The following is an 18,170-nucleotide window of genomic DNA, read 5'->3' as shown; positions in this document are numbered from 1 at the left end:
ATGTTAGTAATGGCTATTAGAATGTTTTTTAAATGTGGTTCTGTATAGAAAAATCACCACTGTATTGCTTTAAATATGACTTCATTAAGGTGTTTTACAGGTGGTTAATTACTGTACTTGGTCAAATGGGAGGTAGGGCCAGAACAACTAATGATTTGCAGCTCCAGCCCTAGGAATATTTATACCCAGTAAATACACTTACTGGTGTTTCCTAGAATCCTAGGGCAGAAATATCCCTGCACAAACAAATTGCTTAAGTAGTAAAGCTGAACCATGGCTTTGCTTAGTTAGCCATTTTGGTTTAGTAGCATGTAGATAATTGCTGTGGAGGCAGGAGGAAATGTTTTGGGAATGTATAAAGCATGCAGTTTTAAGTATTACTGCTGCTGGTCTGATCTATGGAGGTCGTCTCTCCTGGTCAGCTGGGCTTTGACTTCTTTTATGACCCTGGACAAACGCCACTGTTTTCTGGGCTTTGTTTTCTTCTTGGACTGTTGCCTTCTGGTTCCAAAAGAGTTCTAATTTCCCCCTTTCCTACTTATTGCACTGGAGACAGATGTCTTTTATCTACACTTCCTCCCATTTTGTTCTGTAATATCAATATATGTTTCCCTGCTAGCCTGAGACCCTGAGGACATGGATGCCATCTTATTTTTATTTCAGTCAATATTTGTTGAACTGGATGCTCTTTTAGTAGGGTCATAGAGTAGAGGAGGGCCTTAAGGCTGGCTCCACTGGGTCCCCATCTTTTGTCTTTCTTTCAGGTAGAGATCACAGGCACAGATACTGCTGGGAATTATTTGGATTTTCCTCTATCTTGCATTTATGTGGCATTATATCCGTCATCTGGATAATCAGTTATGTTGTGCCTGCTTTCTCTGGGTCTGGTAGAGCATGTCTGTTGAATTTTAAAGAATAAAGATAAAGATGATTTACCCATAAGGGTTATGTGGTGTCAGAATAACAGATTACAACGGCATCCTGTTTGTTGGCAGATTTTTGTCTGATGATTTCTTTGTTGCCCACAAAACCCTCAGGACTGAAGTGGAGGGCTACTCTTAAAAAAGAAAAAAAAAGTCATTATTCAAGAAGAAGAAAGAAGTATTTATTGGAAAACTTACACCAAATCATCAATCTAATTTGCAAACAATTTTTTTTTTTTTTTTAAACCAGCCTAGGAGTTTGGAAGGGGGTCAGATCTTTGGGACTCAGTCATGAATTTGGCCCCTTTCTCTCAGCAGAAGTTCATATAAGAACTTGAAGCACAGCCCATTCTGAGGACTTTAATGTGTAATCATTGATTACAATCATATGTCATTATTAGCTGTAACTGTTGTTAAAAAGAACAATGGTTTGATTTTTACATTGAAGTTGTCCATTAACTCAGCATGTTATTAAAGCATATTCTCTACCCCCTCCCCCAAATATTCTTGCCAGTATGCATTCAATAGATGGAAACTATTCATGTTTATTGTGAAAGTCTGCTTTATCTGAATGAGTTGTGTGCTGCTGTGTTAGCCATGGCATGATTGTGGTTCTTATAGAGCCTCTACCAAGTTGAACGTCTTTTTTTTTTTAGCTCTGTGAGTTTTTGCTGGAGTAGTGTTGGAGAAAGAAATTCCATAAAAAGATATATTATAAAAGGTGATGGATTATGAAAATTAATGACAAATCTAACGTCTTTTGGAGTGAGCAAATACAACATCAACAAAGCTGGGAATAGTTTCCTCTTTGAGAAACTCCCCATATAAATTATTTACTTAGAAGGCTATTTCCTTTCCTATATCAAAAAGAAACAATCGATAATTTTTAATCTTGGTACAATGCTTAGCATTTAGCTGCCCAAGGAATGTTGTTTAAATTTAATAGCACCCTAAATTATGTGTAAGTACTTTCAAAGGGATATCCTATTGGTTTTTATGACAGCCCTCAAAGGTCATAAGAAAACATATTATTGCTCTAGTTTACGGGCAGAGAAACTGAGGTTTAGAATGAATGCCAGTGCCTTCTAGTCTGAGTATGCACTACAGTGAAAAAGAGGAACAGCTCTTGCCCTTGAATTTACACCTGGTCTGTTCTTACCTCTCCTTGTAGGTTAGAATTTTACTGAGCATCTGTGGACCCTTTCTCCAGGAATTTAAATAATAATAATAATAATAGTAGTAGTAGTAGTAGAAGAAGAAAGAAAAGGTGCACAAACACACAAACCTTTGCTTCTATAATTACAGGGTTTCTCAGACTCCACAAAGTCTTTGAAGCCCAGGTACAAAATCTTTGATTTAACAATTGCTTGTCAACAAGCCCTTGAATTAAGTGACTTGCTCAGGGGCCAAACAGCCTGACTACTGAGAAGCAACAGGAACCCCATGCTTCTTTTTCCTCCCCTAATGTTTTCCCCACGACCCCATATTGATTTTGAAATGATGAACAACAAATGAAATAATGGAAAACTCTTTGTAAATATAGAGTGTTTTACAAATATAAATGCAAACAAAGTAAGTGAGTGCCAGGGAAACCCAGGCCACACATTTTGTAGTGGCTTATGTTCATGTATTAGGGAACCTGCTAGAACCCCACTAAATGTTGAGTTGCCAGCTGTTTGCTTTAATCTGATCATTTACAAAAATACAGCAATCCTCACTGGTGAGTTTGTTAAATACTGATATAACCAAAATGAATGCTGTGCCTGTGGCCTCTAGTTTTGCAAATGCTCTCTCTCTATGGATTGTGAGAACCGGTTTAATTCTGATTGCAGAAATATCAGTGGGATTTATATCTGTCTTCCTGAGATAGCTGTAAAGAAGAAATTTAAGTACTTAGAGAACACGCATTTTGATTTTTGTTCTACAATGGAAAGAACCACGTTAGCTTGAAGAAGCTCATTAACGTGAGGGTTAGTACGATTTCTCTTAATTAAATTTGGTGGATGGCAGAAGTATTAGAAGTGGAATACAGATGAGATTTTACAAAATTTCTGATTTTGAGAGAAGAGAAAAAGCTAGTGGTTATTTCTACTGTGCATGCTAATTTAAAAGTAATTCAATAATGACTCCATTTGTGTGATTCTGGTGTTAAAAAATGGATATGGTAAAGGCTTGCCTGTCTTTATTCACCAAATAGCAGTTTCGCAGACCCTTACAAGTTCCCATATGTTAGTGAAAAACATTTTCCAAGGAATTGGCAGTGTTGTACTTTGTAGCTGATGCCAGCTTCTTCCTTGGGCCAATTCAACAGAGAAGAGAGAGAAAAAGCCTTGTTTTAGTGGCTGAATTACTCTGACAAGCTTTCACATTGCCCCTCCTCTTATTAATATTCTTTTTGATGTGAGCTTGTAAAACAGAGGATTGGCTGTTAATCTCCAAGATCTCAAGGGCTTTTGGCAGTGGCCCATAATTGATGTGTTCACATGGCTGTTGTCTGACTACTAATGATTAGACAGCAGTGTTATCTACCAGCTAAATCAGTGTTGCTTATAAATCACACTTGATAAACTGCAGTTTCATTTCTTCAAAGAGTCCGTGCATGTCTACATACTTTGATAGAACTGCCAGAGGCATTTCATGATTCTATGACAGCTTAGATTAGGTTTATTTTTCATTTCTGTTTGACAAAATATTAGACTCTCTAATGCATGTGAAAGAGAATTTGTTTTGTTCCCCTAACAAGGCACTTGGGGAATGATAAGCAGAGGAAGATTACCTGTTCTCAGTGGGAGGGTGAACAGGTTGGGATGGCAGGTTGTATTTTTGCCTTTGCGACTTACTGCAAGGTAAACGGAGTGGGGTGATAGTAATTGAGGTCATGCCACTCTGAAAGAAGGAGAGCAGAAGTCTCTGGGGAGAAAGTTCTCAGAATGTGGGCCTATACTCAGATTGTGACATGGCTGGGGAGGGCCATCTAGAACTGTGAGATTGTGCTGACTGTTCAGTCATAGTGTGTGCTGAGCCCATGCAAGGTATGACTTCCTTTTATAGAAGGGCAAGAGAAAACAAGAAGGTTCTACAACAAGAAGAGGTAACAGCCGCAGAAATAGTATCTGTGTTCCTTCTCCACTGCTTTGTGCTTGGCTGACCACAGATACACCCAGAGTTCCCCATTTGCCCCAAACTTTGCTTACTGAAGACAGGAAGCCAGATTGCATGTCGCATATACATGGTGGGCTTTGGGAACTTGATGCTAAGTCATGAATCTTTACCTAAAGGTCACAAGCTCCTCTGGCCTAGGGCTAACTTTCACTGTCTATACAAAAAAAAAAAAAAAAAAGTAAATTTTTAAGGTTATTTTGTTTGTTACTCTATAATTGTATATGTATATAGAGGCAATTTTTTTTTTTTTTTTTGTTAATGACAGCTAATCTTTCCCTAATTTCTGAGATCAGATGTTTTTAGATTTCAATGAAATAGTTAAATTAGAATTGTCATAAATTTTTAATAAGCTAATTTTTTCATGAGGTTTAAAAATTATATTACTTTAGAGACGTCTGTATGTTTTTTAAGGTAATCAGAGGTTAAATATTTTCTCAAAATTCACAACTTTTTTTTCAGAGTAGTTGGTTTCTGTGGCAAAAGATTGGGCTGGGGTTCTGTTAATAAATTGTTAAGTTAGTGGAGTTCTTGAATATAGGAAGGGGGGAGAATGCACTTACAAATTTTACCCACCCCATCCAGAGTAAAACCAAAAAGCCATGCAAGATCTCAGAGTGCTGCAGAGTTTTAATCTCCTTAATTCTAGGCGTCATTTATTCTTCAACTAAGAGTGGCTTTGACATGAACACTCCTTTTCCTTAGTAAATTTTAGGGCTGTAGTTAAAATAAACACTGATGTCAAGGAATAAATGTTTATTGATGTGTGAACATTGACTAACAAAGGTACTTAACTAACCTGCTTATTTTACAATGATTCATGGTTGAATCTAATACTTTTTTTTATTAAACAAAAGCAATTTATAAGTTGTTTTGGTTATGGTTATTAGATTTTAATATACTGGAAAAATACCCATGATTAACTAAGAGAACACAGTCTTTCAGTTATTTAAATAGATGCTTCATTTAATTTTGATACATAAAGCAACTATATTAGAGTTTCTAATGTAGCTGTAAATAAGAAAAAATGCAGTAAGAGGTATGGAGTATGGTTTTCATTATGTAAAGTATGCATGCGTATGTAAGGGCTGGATGGTAATATTAAAAATTATGAGAATGTTTTAAAAGATTTTTATATCATCTTTAAGTAATTTTTTAAAGTATTGTATATACACATATCTATGAGTTTTATGAAGTATATTACCATTATGGCAAAAGTAAGCATGCAATTTTTAATTTTAAAAGGTATTAGTTCTTCTTGACTGATGGTTTAAATCATCATTCAAATCAACTTGATTTAAATTTAGCTTAGTCTCATGCTGAAACTGTTTGCAGGTGTTTATTAACTAACTGGAAATAATTGTAATGTTAAAGGAAGATATAATAGAAGCTCTCTTGCCTACAGGATGCTCATAGTTTGACATTAGTATATAGAAAATATCCCCATCATCTGCTGTTTGGGGGATCCCATTATATAAAATACCTATTCATTGGTTAAGAAATTTTGGATACTTTGTGGTATGCACTATAAAAATTGTGGCTGCATGTTCATTTGAAAGCTAATCTCTTATGGTTCTGTGTGACAAAAAACTATTTGCTAGATATGAGATTGAATGTTTTTCTCTCCCCTCCCAATTAGTTTTTTTTTTTTCCCCCCAAGTTGGGAATTGAACCCAGGTCTTATACATGCTAGGCAAGCACTCTACCAACTGAATTATATTCCAGCCTCCCTGCCCCCTCATTTAGTCTTAATAATTCTAAATTCCTCCAAAATTTGTTTTGAAGTAAAAGACATGTAAAAAATAAGTATTCTGAAAAAAATGGATGCTAGGAGAATGTAATCCTGTCTACCCCCTGCACTAGCCTTTAATCTTTTGTAGCTCTATAAAGTGGATTAGTAATTATAAATGGATAGTAGTATAATTAGTATAAGTGGATAGTAACATTTATTTCTGTTTACATCTGTGCATTTGTTTGAGGCCATTTTCATAGAGTTCATTTCATTCAATTCTTGAGGTACTCCTATAAAATTGCTGAGGCAAGCATTCTTAATGCCATTTTATAGATAGATATTGACACTGGATGATACTGATCTCATTCGTAGGCAAGGATTCTTCCTAGATGCTAGCTTTTGGAAGAGAAAAAAAATTCACACTCCCCCCCAATAAAACCTCATTATATACGTGAGTCTAAGTAGCTATAAATATTCTATTACAATTCCATCCCTAAATATTTAGAGGTTTTTTACTTTCCATCTCTGTTGAAAACCATCCTGTGGTTTTCAGAGACGATAGTAGCATGTTGGTTTAGCCTTGTGACAACTTAAGCTCTGTAAGGATGTGTTATTAAGGTTGGTGCCTTTGGTATCACTGGGAGGGACAGGATCAGGTAGGGGTAATTGAAAAAGCTTACTCAGGATGCCCATTGGTCTTGTGACACAGCCCCCTGAAATGAAGGCCTCTTTGCCTTTTAGACTGCCTGTGACACACAAAGGATTGAGGGACATGGCATTTAGGAGTTAGGGTCTGGTTTTGAAAAATGTCGTGAGTCATCTCTTGGGAAAAGGTGACTGGTGTCCTGGTTTTGAGTCATATTTCTTTTCCTGCATTGAGACGTACAGTTCAGGTGTGTGCAGTGACCACCGGGAGGCTGCCAGTGCCTGTTAGAGTGAAATTAAGGGAAGTGTCAGAAATTGACAGGCTTTAAGAAAACAGCAGTCTTTCTCTTCTGGTAGGTGGAGGGGAGAGGGGAGGGCTGTGTCCTCTTGGCTTCTCCGTGGTGGTGCACACTATCGCAGCCCTTTCCCATCTTAGAGCTACTCTCTACTCTCTCTGATTACTGAGACCTCACAGCCATTCTGCTCCTTTCCCTACCTTTCTTCTCTACCACTGGTGGGGTGTCCAGGGCTCCGCCCCTTTCCTCACCATTCCTCTTGCTTTTTCTGAGCCATCTCATTCACTCTGCTGGCTCTATTGCTTTATATGTGCCAGTGACTCCTCTCTAGTCTAGATCATTCCCTTGAGTTCCAGGCACTTCCTGTCATCTGCTTGGTAGACCTTGCCGAAGCTCCCTTCTACCTGAACGTACACCTGGGTTTATCCTCTGCCCACCTTCTTGGGTCCCACCCTCTCCCTGTCCCCACCATAGCTGTCCTCTCTTCCTTGGAATTCTGTCATGGCTTTCTAATTGCCTTTCTCCCTCTAGTTTTGCCTTCTCTTGTTGGTTTTCCAGCCGATTTTGAAGTGTTTTTTATCAGATGGGCAATCTCATCTTTCCTTGCCCCTGTTTAGAATCCTCAGTGCTGTCTTCTAACTTCACAGTGAAGCCTCAGATTCACAACCTGACCTGGGCTGTTTGTGAGCTGATTTGCAGCCTCAGCTCTTCCTGTTCTTACTGGCTTCCTAAGCTACCAGCCCCTTCACTAAACGTGACATCCAGAGTGGTTCAGCTCTGCTCGCGCACCCCACCCCTTCAACAGGCCAAATTCCACAGTCCTTCTGATCCATCTCAGCACACTCCGTGGGCCACCTCCTGGTGCTTCCATGTTGCCCTGGGCTTACCTGACCATCTCAGCCCTGATCACACTTTGTTTTCTGCAGCTACCATTTGTTTTCCCTGCCAGCCTCAGACTTCCAAAGCACACCTGGAACAATGCTTGGCACATAGTGGCACCTTCAGATTTTTTTGAATGAGAGAATGACTTCCCCAACAAGGAGGCAGACACAGCAGCCCTTATAAAGAGGTTGTGGGGTCCATGCATGGTTCCCCACCACACCAACTAGGTCCTTAAGCCACCTGGGACTCACTTATTGAAATAGTAGTTCTCCATCATGAGCCCTCTACCTCAGCATTGGCGTTTATGTATGTTTATTCTAAAATGGAATGGTTTAACATCTTTTATTAATGTGATTTTTAAAAAATGATACAAGTAGTACCTGTTCATGCATGTTAACACTCAGCTAACTCAGAGGGCTGTAAATAGAAAGTGATCCACTTCCCTTCCATTTTTGCATATGAGAGGATATGCAAGAAAAGAGGTTCTTTCCAGAGAAGTGGCCTATTGGCCTGTTCTTGGGAGGGAAAATAGCCCTGGCCTATGTGCAGCATTCATTCTTTCATGTAGGGCTCTATGAGAAGAGCTTTTTTTTTTTTTTTCCCCCGGCTGGGGATTGGATCCAGGGCTTTGTGCATACTAGGCAAATACTGCACTGGAGCTATAGATACTCAGCCTCCAGAAGAAACTTTTAAAAGTTTGAGTTGTGGTATAGAACTTGGTAAAGGGAATGACAGATCTCACTGGGATAGCCCATCTTCTTGTTTTTGCTCCTTATCCTGAGAGGGATAAGACTTTAGTTACTTCAGTTCTCTTAAGACTTTAGTTACTTCAGTTCACAAAATCACTTGAGGAAACCCTCCATTGCTTTTCTATATAGACATGGTAATAATAACGAATGTGTCTTTTAAAGTGCATCTCTGATGGGCTGGGGTTGTGGTGCAGTGGTAGAGCACTTGCCTAGCATGTGTAAGGCATTGGGTTTGAATCTCAGCACCACATATAAATAAAATAAAGGTCCACTGACAACTGAAAAAAATATATGTATGTATATAATATAAAATATAGCATACTTGATACTGTCGTGTATGTCTAAAAAGAACAATTTTTAAAAAAGATTTTAAAAACCAAATTAAAAAATAAAGTATACTTGAGAATAGGTATATGAATAAGTATTATGTGCGTATGGAAAAACCATATTTGTAGATGTGTATAGATATGTTTGAAAATAGATATGTAGGAGCTCTATGATTTTCTCTCTCCCTTTAACAGTTTTATCCCTGTGATAAATGTTGGAGAGCTTTACCAAGTTGTACTCAATAACTAAGGCTTCAAAACATTCCTTAATTTAATGGACTGGATCAGTATTTCAAATGGGCATTTTGGAGGGAGGGAAGGAAGAAGGACAAGATGTACATACTGAGCCTTTCAGATAGTGTTGAATTTTTGTGAGCAATGCTACTATTTTGCAGGGAGGAATGTGTTACCAAGATAGTATCCTGGTCAGGGAGTCAAAATTGTCCCTTCTGTAGCTGATTCATGATGCTTTAGAAAAGCAGGTTTTGACTCTTTCCAAGACACCGCCTTAGTTCCCATACTGTGTGACTCAGACACACCCTTGTCATTTAATTTGTCATGGCAGCATGTGTCGGGTTTATCATTCAAACGTCTAAAAGTTTAGTTGTAATTTCAAGTGAGATTTCTTAATATAATGTAAAGAATTGCTGTTAATTGAGGGGAATAGGAAGAAGGGAATTATCCTTCAACAGGTCTCGTTCCTTCCTGGTCCCTGCCTTCATCCTCTCTTTAAATCTTGTTTGTATCCAGAAAGGTGAGGGTCAGATACCTTCAGACTTCCCCCAAATTCAAAGTGACTTCAAGGAGAAGTTAGGAGCCCTGCAAAGACAGGCACTACATTTATCAATGGCCAGTGTCTACTAAGGTACATGCATTGTCCACAGAATTGGAAATTGATGGGCTAATGTAGGTGCATGCCCCTTAAGCAATACCCAGAGTTACCATAGAACTCTCTTTCTCTTAAGGGCCCAGGAATGAGATCTAATTGATAGACATGGAATTTGTATGAAACTTTTCAGGAATTCAGCTTTGTACAAAGGGACTTATATGAAAAGGATTAATCCAAGAACACAGGCTTTTCTCGTACCTTTATGACGGTCCCTTTTCTTTGTAGCTTATTTTCGTGTTTTAAGTGTCTTTGGAAACAGGATGAGAGGAAATCAGAGAATGCTTTTGAACAAGATATGAAAACACTGATCATTTACTGCTACTATTTAAAGCACACCCAGCTCTCTGAGCAGTGAAAGATGTCAGCGGCACTTTCAGACAGATTAAGTATCTGTGGCTCAGCAATGGGATGGGATTCTTTCAGAGAACACAAATGAGGCTAAGTATGTGACAACTGATGTGCCCTGGTGGAAGAGTCTTCAAGGTCCCTGGCCCTGCATCTGCTCCACCTCTACCACTGTCACTTTGCAGTGAACTCAACTCATTAAGGGTCTTTAAGGGGAGGTTTAGTTTGGCTTCAAAACAACAACAACAACAACAAAAAAAAAAAAAACCAAGGCATTGAATGGAGTCTTTTAATTATGCTTGGTCTTAGGTGCTCAGTACCTTCTGTTGTACTTTGAAAACTGTCAAGGCTAGAGGATGAAGTTAAAAATAGTCACTGTTGTTCAGAGCATATTTGACACATGTGGCTGGCCATGTGAGTCTCTGCTTTGTGACTTGTACACAGAGACATCTCTGAGGTTACCACCAATAGTTGGTGACACCCTCCCCGCCACAGCACCATGAGGAGCTGGATTGTTGAACTTAGGTCCTGGCTAGAAATGGAAGCATCCATCTTGACCCTGTGAGGCCACAACCCTGGCTGTGCCCTGGCCCATCCCAGCAGGTCAGTTGCTAAGCCTGAGCCACACTTTATTCATTAAGACTGTGGTGACTTGCTATTTAGGGCAAAGTAGGTTTTCACAGCAAGTAGTGCAAAAATGGAAATAGTGATGTAATTCCCACGTAATATATGTAGTTGTAGCTTTTAGAATTGGACGAGTTTAAAACAATAGCAACAACAAAACCAAACCTGAGCTTTGGTTTTAGTGGGGCTTTAGAAGGAGGTTTCCAAAGGGAATGCAGTATTTGCTGGGAAACCTTGAGATGAACTGTTTCAAACTGTGGGCAAAGAACATGGATTCAGGAGTATGGCTTCCAGCGTACGGAAGAGGGTAGGAAATTACCTTTGGAGAAGGTTTTCTTTCCACATCATGTTCTATTTTACATTCAGTAGAGTTTACTTTTGATATTAGACTGTGCAGACCCAAAATTTGACTCAGCCAACGCATCCTCAGTCATCTTTCTAGTTACTTAACTTTTCCCAAGTGTCCTTTATTTTATCTGTAAGATACTTCTCTTCACCATCTTGTGAAGATAGAATGGCAGAATGCAGAGTATAATCCTGCCTACGATTCTAAGTGTTAAAACAGTTAAAAATCCCTTGATGGTTTTTGTCTTGTTTGTTTTGGTACTAGAATTGAATCCAGGGTGATTTTACCACTGAATGACATTCCCAGTCTCTCTCTCTCTCTCTCTCTTTTTTTTTAAATTGTGGGACGGGGCCTTGCTACGTTGCTGAGGGTCTGGCTAAATTGGTGAGACTAGCTGTGAACTTGAGATCCTCCTGCCTCAGCCTCTGGAGTTGCTGGATTACAGGTGTGCACCACCACACCTAGCATAATAGTAGCTGCTGCCAGTGTTTGTTACTACTATTTTTACAAGAAAGGCTGTGGACTTTGAAACCAGGAAGGTTTAGCCTTAAGTTTCAGTTCCTCAGATAAGTGGCACATACTGTTAGATCTTTAGTTTCTGCCTCTGTAAAATTGGGATGATGGGGAGTTAAAGGAGATGGAGTTCTGGTGCCTTAGACCCTTAGTGAGAATTTCCCCATGTTGTTTGTGCAACAGACTGTGAAGCATAAATTGCCCTGATCATGGTTCTGAAAAGTCTGTATCATGTTTAGGAAAGGCAGGATTAGTAATGACCACAGATGTAGCGGTTCCAGGTTTGTCTGTTGGGTGGAAATTCATATTTGATTAACTTGCAAAGAGTTTTTTAAGCCTCCCCTGCTTTGTTGATGAAGCAGTGATGTCAGGCAGATGCCAAGTGCAACTCTGGCACTGGTTACCTCTCAAGAGTAGTGACTTCTACTGTAGTGCAGTCTCTAATGCTTTTTAAATTAAGAGATGACTGTGGGCAACCTCATAAAATAGCCAAATACCAGGATATGGAGAAAATGTGAACATGAAGTAATCATAACTCAGAATGCACATAGAATGTAAAAATATTAACTGTGAGCAAAATAAAACACCTTTCCCCCTCTGGTTGTTGACAATCTGGGAATCTCAGGATTGAAGGGTTAATAGTAGGATGGGTTTGGAGATTTGTGGCAACAGATGGCAGAAACCCGGGGCCAGCTCCCTCCTGCAGGGTTCGGCCCTGACCTGGCCAAGGCAGGGAATCACTCTGCATTTAGGAGGCTTGCCTGTCTGTAGTGCTGGACTCCATCTTCTCCCTCTGCCTAGGAGCACTCTGTGTCTCATGCCATAGAGCCACCTGAATGTCTGTTGTTGTATCCAGGTGGAGCAGGAATGCCCACTGGAACGCTCCCCAGCCCTGCCCTGGAGACCCCTCCTCATTTGCTGACAGTTTGCGGGTACTGAAAACCATATCTGGCTGACACTGTCAAATGCTCCAGTGATGAAAACCTGCCACCACCAGCACTCTAGCTTTGGAGCCGTACTTGTTCATCAGCACTCAGGAAGCCCTTGAAATAAGGTGAACAGAGAAAATATTGCCAGGACCTCTGCAGATTTCCAACTCCCCCCCCCCCCCCCCAGCCCTCTGATTGCACACACTAAGTGCCGCTATCTGTGTAAATAACCTTTTCTTCCCCACCTCCCTCTGTCCTCCCTGCTACCCCCCTCCCATGCTCTTAGACTCTCTGGCGTGATAAATAGCCAGGCTACTGCTCAGCGTGCTCCAACACCTGGGAATAATCATGCAAAAATAACAGTGAGAGACTGCCGCGCGTCTGTTCTTGACATTAACTTTCCTCAGTTTGACAGGCTGCCACCACCAGCTGTTAGACTTATGGGTCTTTTTTTTTTTTTTTTTTTTTCCTTTTCTACTGGAGATGACTGCATTCCTGCTTTCCTCTTTTGGGCTCTAATGGGTTACATCAGTGTCTCATCAAGATGACAGAAAAGAGATCAGACAAAAAAACCGTAGCTAAAACTGGCCAGTTCTTTATTCTGGTCTCTTATTGTAGTTATTATTATTATTTGATCAATAATGCCTCACTGACTTTTAAATGAGGAATATCTGATTAGAACTATATTAGGGTTTCTCCTCCAGAAAGATATCCATAACCTCCTTTCTCTTTTTTTAATTGTACTTTGTTCTACCAGATTTTTTAAAAAATGATTTTGGTTGTAGATGGACATAATACCTTTATTTTATTTATTTATATGTGGTGTTGAGTATTAAACCCTGTGCCTCACATGTGCTAGGCAAAGCGCTCTGCCACTGAGCCACACCCCAGCCCCATAACCTCCTCTTTTGAACCATACCACTGATCTGGTTTTTTTTTTTTTTTTAGTTCAGGTTTCAAATGTATTTGTGATAATGATAATAACATTTACAATACTGTAGATCCTGTTTATTGAATGCTGCACTGTACCAGGCACTGAGCTAAGGTTATTTGTGGGATCTCACATTGTAGTCACATAGGTAGATGCTCTCTCCATTTTTGTCAATGAAGACAGAGGCTCAGAGAGATCAGGTGGCTTGCTGAGGTGACACAGCTAATAGTCAGGGTGGGATTTCAACTCAAGACTGATGTCCACTGTCTTTTATCAGTGCCCTGCTTTTTGCACTCAGGCGACCAAGGACAGTCCCATGGATGTGGTTCTACCATACAGCTATAATTTTCATCTGTTTATGTGATGATTTGGTTAGTGTGACAGTCTTGCTCACTAAGCAGTTAGTCCATGAAGGCAGGGACCTGGTTGGTTTGTGCCAGCTCATTCTAGCAAGTTCTGTGGTGCTTGGCACACAGCACGTGTGCTATAATTGTCTATTGGGTGGATGTGTGATTGAGTTTAGGTAAGCAGGAATAAGGTTCGAAGTGCTTGAAAAGAGGTGCAGTTACAGATTAGTAGAAGGAGATTTTTGTAGTAGTTTAGAACTCTTCGGTACCTCTGTGGCAATCGCATCATTGCTGCAAAACTATAAAATGGGGGTGGATTAAGCCAGTCAACTGCTGCCAGATGCCAGTGTATGAAAGAAGCAATATTTCCCCAGGCTGAGCTTCTCTGGGTTAAGCCCCTTTTTCTTGTACTTTTTAACACACTTTAACCGCACTTAACCATGCATTTGGAGGGGATTATAGATTTATGTTAAATATAGTAGGATATAAAAAGAGCTTTGTAAGGTTGTGTGCAGGGTTATGGAACTGTAATATCAGACCAGGGACCTTTTTTTTTTTTTTTTAAAGCCAGTGTTTACTGAGCTATGCACTGCGCTGAGCATTCACTTTGCATGAATTATCTCATTAAGTCTTTGCTGCAACCCAGTGAGGGTAACTGTTATTATCATTCCCATTTCTTAGATGCAGACACCAAGTCTAGTAACTTACTCAGGGTCCCACACAGCAAGCAGAGATAGGGCCAGGATTTGAATCCCAGGTTCACCATCTACTAGGCTGCCTTCTGTCAGGGTGGTGTCCTGTGGAAATTGTTGCTACCCTCTGCCTTAACGAGCTTCATTGTTTGAAGAGATTGTGGTTCAGTTCATGGACCAGTGACCTGAAAAGTCAGGGTGCAGTCAGGTTGCTCTTTCGTAAAAGGCAAAAATAACTACAGAGCATCCTTTAAAATTCTGCTTTACATATAATACCACATATAGTATATGCAGGTTGGTGAGTGACACCTTGAGACATACCCGAGAACTGAAACCTTTTTGTGGGGGCATCTTCCACTGGGGGCATTACCTGGAAGAAAGAATTGGCCACATTCTTTGAATTATTTTCCTCTAATGCCTCTTTGTCTCCCAGTGTATACTGAACTGTTGTAAATTTTCTGCTCATAGTATGCTACTCTCTGTGCACACTCCAACTGTCACTAGTGTTGGCTTATTGCCCTTACACAATAGGGACTGCAGTTTTCTCGCTGGGTAGATTGGTCTTGGTGACTTTCTTGGTGGAACATTCTATGACTGTCTCAGGGAAAGGCTGGAAGCACAAACTCAAGCTGCCTGTGCTGAGCAAGTCGATGGGAAGGCTGAAGTTCAGCCCTGGTGCTGATGCCACGGGGAATGGCCCAGCAAAGCACATTATCCAATTTAATTTTAAGATATAATGAAAATTCAGACCCCTCTCTAATGTTTCAAATACTGGCAAAAAAAATTGGAGCATTTTTAAAAGTAGCAAACCTGGCTAGGCACGATGGAGCATGCCTGTTATTCCAGCGATTTGGAAGGCTGAGGCAGAAGGATCACAAGTCTGAGTCCAGCCTCAGCAACCTAAAAAGACCCTGTCTCAAAAAAAAGATAAATAGGCCTGGGGGCTGTAAGGGTTGGGGATTGTAGCTCAATTGATAAAGTGCTCCTGGGTTTGATCCCCAGTACCCAAAACAAACCTCTAAAGCATACTTGCCAAATAAAACACTCCGGTAGTAGCTCTAATTCTCCACCTCCAAACCTCTTTTCCATTGGTGACCTCTAGAGAAGAGGGGCCTGCCATAGACCACATGGGTGGTCTTTGTACTTCACTCCCTCCCTAGGAAGAAGAGAAGGGGCTTGCTTCGGGGAGAAGGTGGGGTTCCATTTCCTCTTCTCAGGAGGTACCAGAGGTGCCCATCCAATGCCTTTGCTCAGTGGTATATTTGAGCTACCATAAGGAAAGCCAGTACAGGAAAGAACTAAGAGAAATTCACTTGGGTAAATAAAATATTTGAATCTGTAAGATTATTACCTATCAGGTTTGAGAGTTTTAGAGTATTATCATGTAGGATATTAATATTTATAGTTCAACATCTCTGAACCTTAGTATTGTCATTTTGAAACATGTTGAATGGGGTTCCCATTTTCCATCTATAATATCACCAACATTTGGATTGCATAGTGATAATAAGCAGTTATTTTATTTGTAGGCGTATAGGATACCATGGCTCTACCCTCAAGCCAACCAGATTCTTCAGAAATCTGATCTTTGGGCTGGGGTAGAGCTTGTTCTTAGCATGCATGAAGTCAAAGAAGAGGAAGAGGAAGAGGAAGAGGAAAAGGGACGAGGAGGAATTAAAGGAGAAAATTAGATCTTTGAAATTATATAAATATCATGAATAGTATGGAGGTGTATTCATATCCAAATAAACATAGGGATTTGGTCTAGAAACTGTTGTGATAGGATTTATTATCAACTTCAGAAGGTTGAGGAATACATTTTCTGGTTGAGGAAAATGGGCTTCAGAGGTGTTAAGGGACTCTCCAAGGTCACAAGCTAATTAGTATCAGAGTGGAGGCCAAAATCCTAGAGTCAACGTGTCCTGCCCCCTAACTTCTGTAGCATTCATTGCCCCATTGTGTCTTCATCTCCAAAATCAAGGAGCCGATGCTGTCTTAAGACCTCTTTTTAATTTTATTTCATTTTCTTGCATATTCGTCTCTAGTTCTATTTGTTATCTTGGTATTAATGGAGGCTCCGAATCAGGCCATGTAAAGAACACTTTCAGAATATTGTTCTGTTTTGTCCTTATAGTTTATATGCATAGTGTCGAATTATAGCCAGTTTACAATGAACTGTACAAATTATGAAGTTTTTGGGAGCCAGTAGAACTGATTATAATTTTCTTACTTTTTTTAAATTCTGAAAAATGATTCTAATCCCACACTTTTTTTTTAGTTGTAATAAAGACTACAAGGTAACATTGGATGTGTTTTTTTTTTTTTCCCCTTTGCTTATATTTCCTGCCTCAGAACCTCTCTCTTCATTTGTCAGCCTCATTTAAAAATAGGAACTATCAGTGCGAACTTTGATCCACATTAAGCTGCATTTACCCAAAATCATAAATCATCATATCTGGGATTTGAACTGCAAAATGCTTTTCTCTCTTGAACTCTGTGATCAAGAATATATAACAATAAAATGCATGAAGCAAAAGAAGTTTTATGGCAGCTTTGAGAGCAGGAAATTAAGTTTCTTTAACATGCAGATGGGTGAAGGGCTGTTCTATTTCGGCTTGGATCACTCAGGCAAGTGAACGTCAGTTTATCATTTTAGTGAAATGCAAACTGCAGAAGTAGTTCCTACAGGCATTTGAACAAGGAGCCCACACAGCTGACTGCTTCAGCTGTTTAACTTAGGAGCACACTTCCTTATCTGACTCTCTTGGAATATATTCTTTTTGTTTTGCTTTATTGCTTTTTTTAAGCAACAAAGACTGTGATATTACATCTGTAGCCAAGTTACTACAGAGGGTAACTAGGGATATATCTGAACAACAGATAAGATAGCATTTTTACCAGAACAACCTTCTATGTGTCCTTTTAAACATGCATGATTTGTTAGTCCAACTGATAATGCATGCAAGGTGTCATCCTTTATATGCAGGTCGTATCTATGGGCAACATCAGGACATAGGATTAATCTGGAGTCCTAGTACAGGTGTGTTTTGTGTAGCTTTTCCCACAACCAAGAACCTGTCACCAGGGTCAAAGCTATTCTGTAATAGCTCCAAGTTTGTAAATGGGTCAAAAGAAGGAATAGGTTGGTTGGTGATCTGCCTGTTTAGTATAGACATAGGCTTTGATTCATCATGCCAGACTTCTAGACTTACTCCTTTGTTGACCTCCTGGGGATGGGGGTGCAAAAGAGGTATCTTTGCACCAGAAGATCTTGTACTTGACTGTCATTTTTATTTCCTGTATCGAGAAAGAGGGCTGCTGGGCTTTGGTTAAATTCATCAGGGATCTTGACAGGTGGAATCACTAAAGGATTTGTGCACTGGAAGAACTAATGTTCTGTTGAAGTTGAGCACACACATTTATTCTCTTTTATGAATTCTGCTCAACTTTGCAATAGAACACTTAATTAGGAGTTGATGTTTAATACATGCTAATAATATCCAGTTTATGTGTTTCAGTGTGTGTAATCAAGTTTATATATTTTATATATTCAGCAGAGTAAGTTAATTTATTTTAGTGGTGATTTAATTCATTATGGTTTATAAAGTACTTTGAAAACAATTTTGGTCCATCTCCTGTACTTAAATGTCCAATAATGTAGGCCTTATTGTTTATTGGTATTTATTGGAGTTTATCATTTGGAAAAGCATATAATTTTGAAAATAAGATTTCAGTACAAGTAGGAAATAGTCTTAATTTTGCAACACATTTTTCATTCACATCTACTGAGACTAAACAGGTTGTTCATTGGTGAATTTAGAACATCAAAGGCCTGGCTGTAA

The 18,170-nt window shown here is 39.5% G+C and overlaps 1 protein-coding gene across 6 annotated transcripts in view; it reads left to right on the top strand.

Annotated features, from left to right (window-relative positions):
* Positions 1-18,170, top strand: part of Znf608 (zinc finger protein 608) — a 104,828-nt gene that overhangs the window by 24,857 nt on the left and 61,801 nt on the right. The window lies entirely within an intron of this gene.

This window comes from Marmota flaviventris, chromosome 5, assembly GCF_047511675.1.
Source record: "Marmota flaviventris isolate mMarFla1 chromosome 5, mMarFla1.hap1, whole genome shotgun sequence".
NCBI lineage: Eukaryota > Metazoa > Chordata > Mammalia > Rodentia > Sciuridae > Marmota > Marmota flaviventris.
The sequence above is the reverse complement of the archived record's forward strand: the minus strand, read 5'-3'. Positions and strand labels throughout refer to the sequence as shown.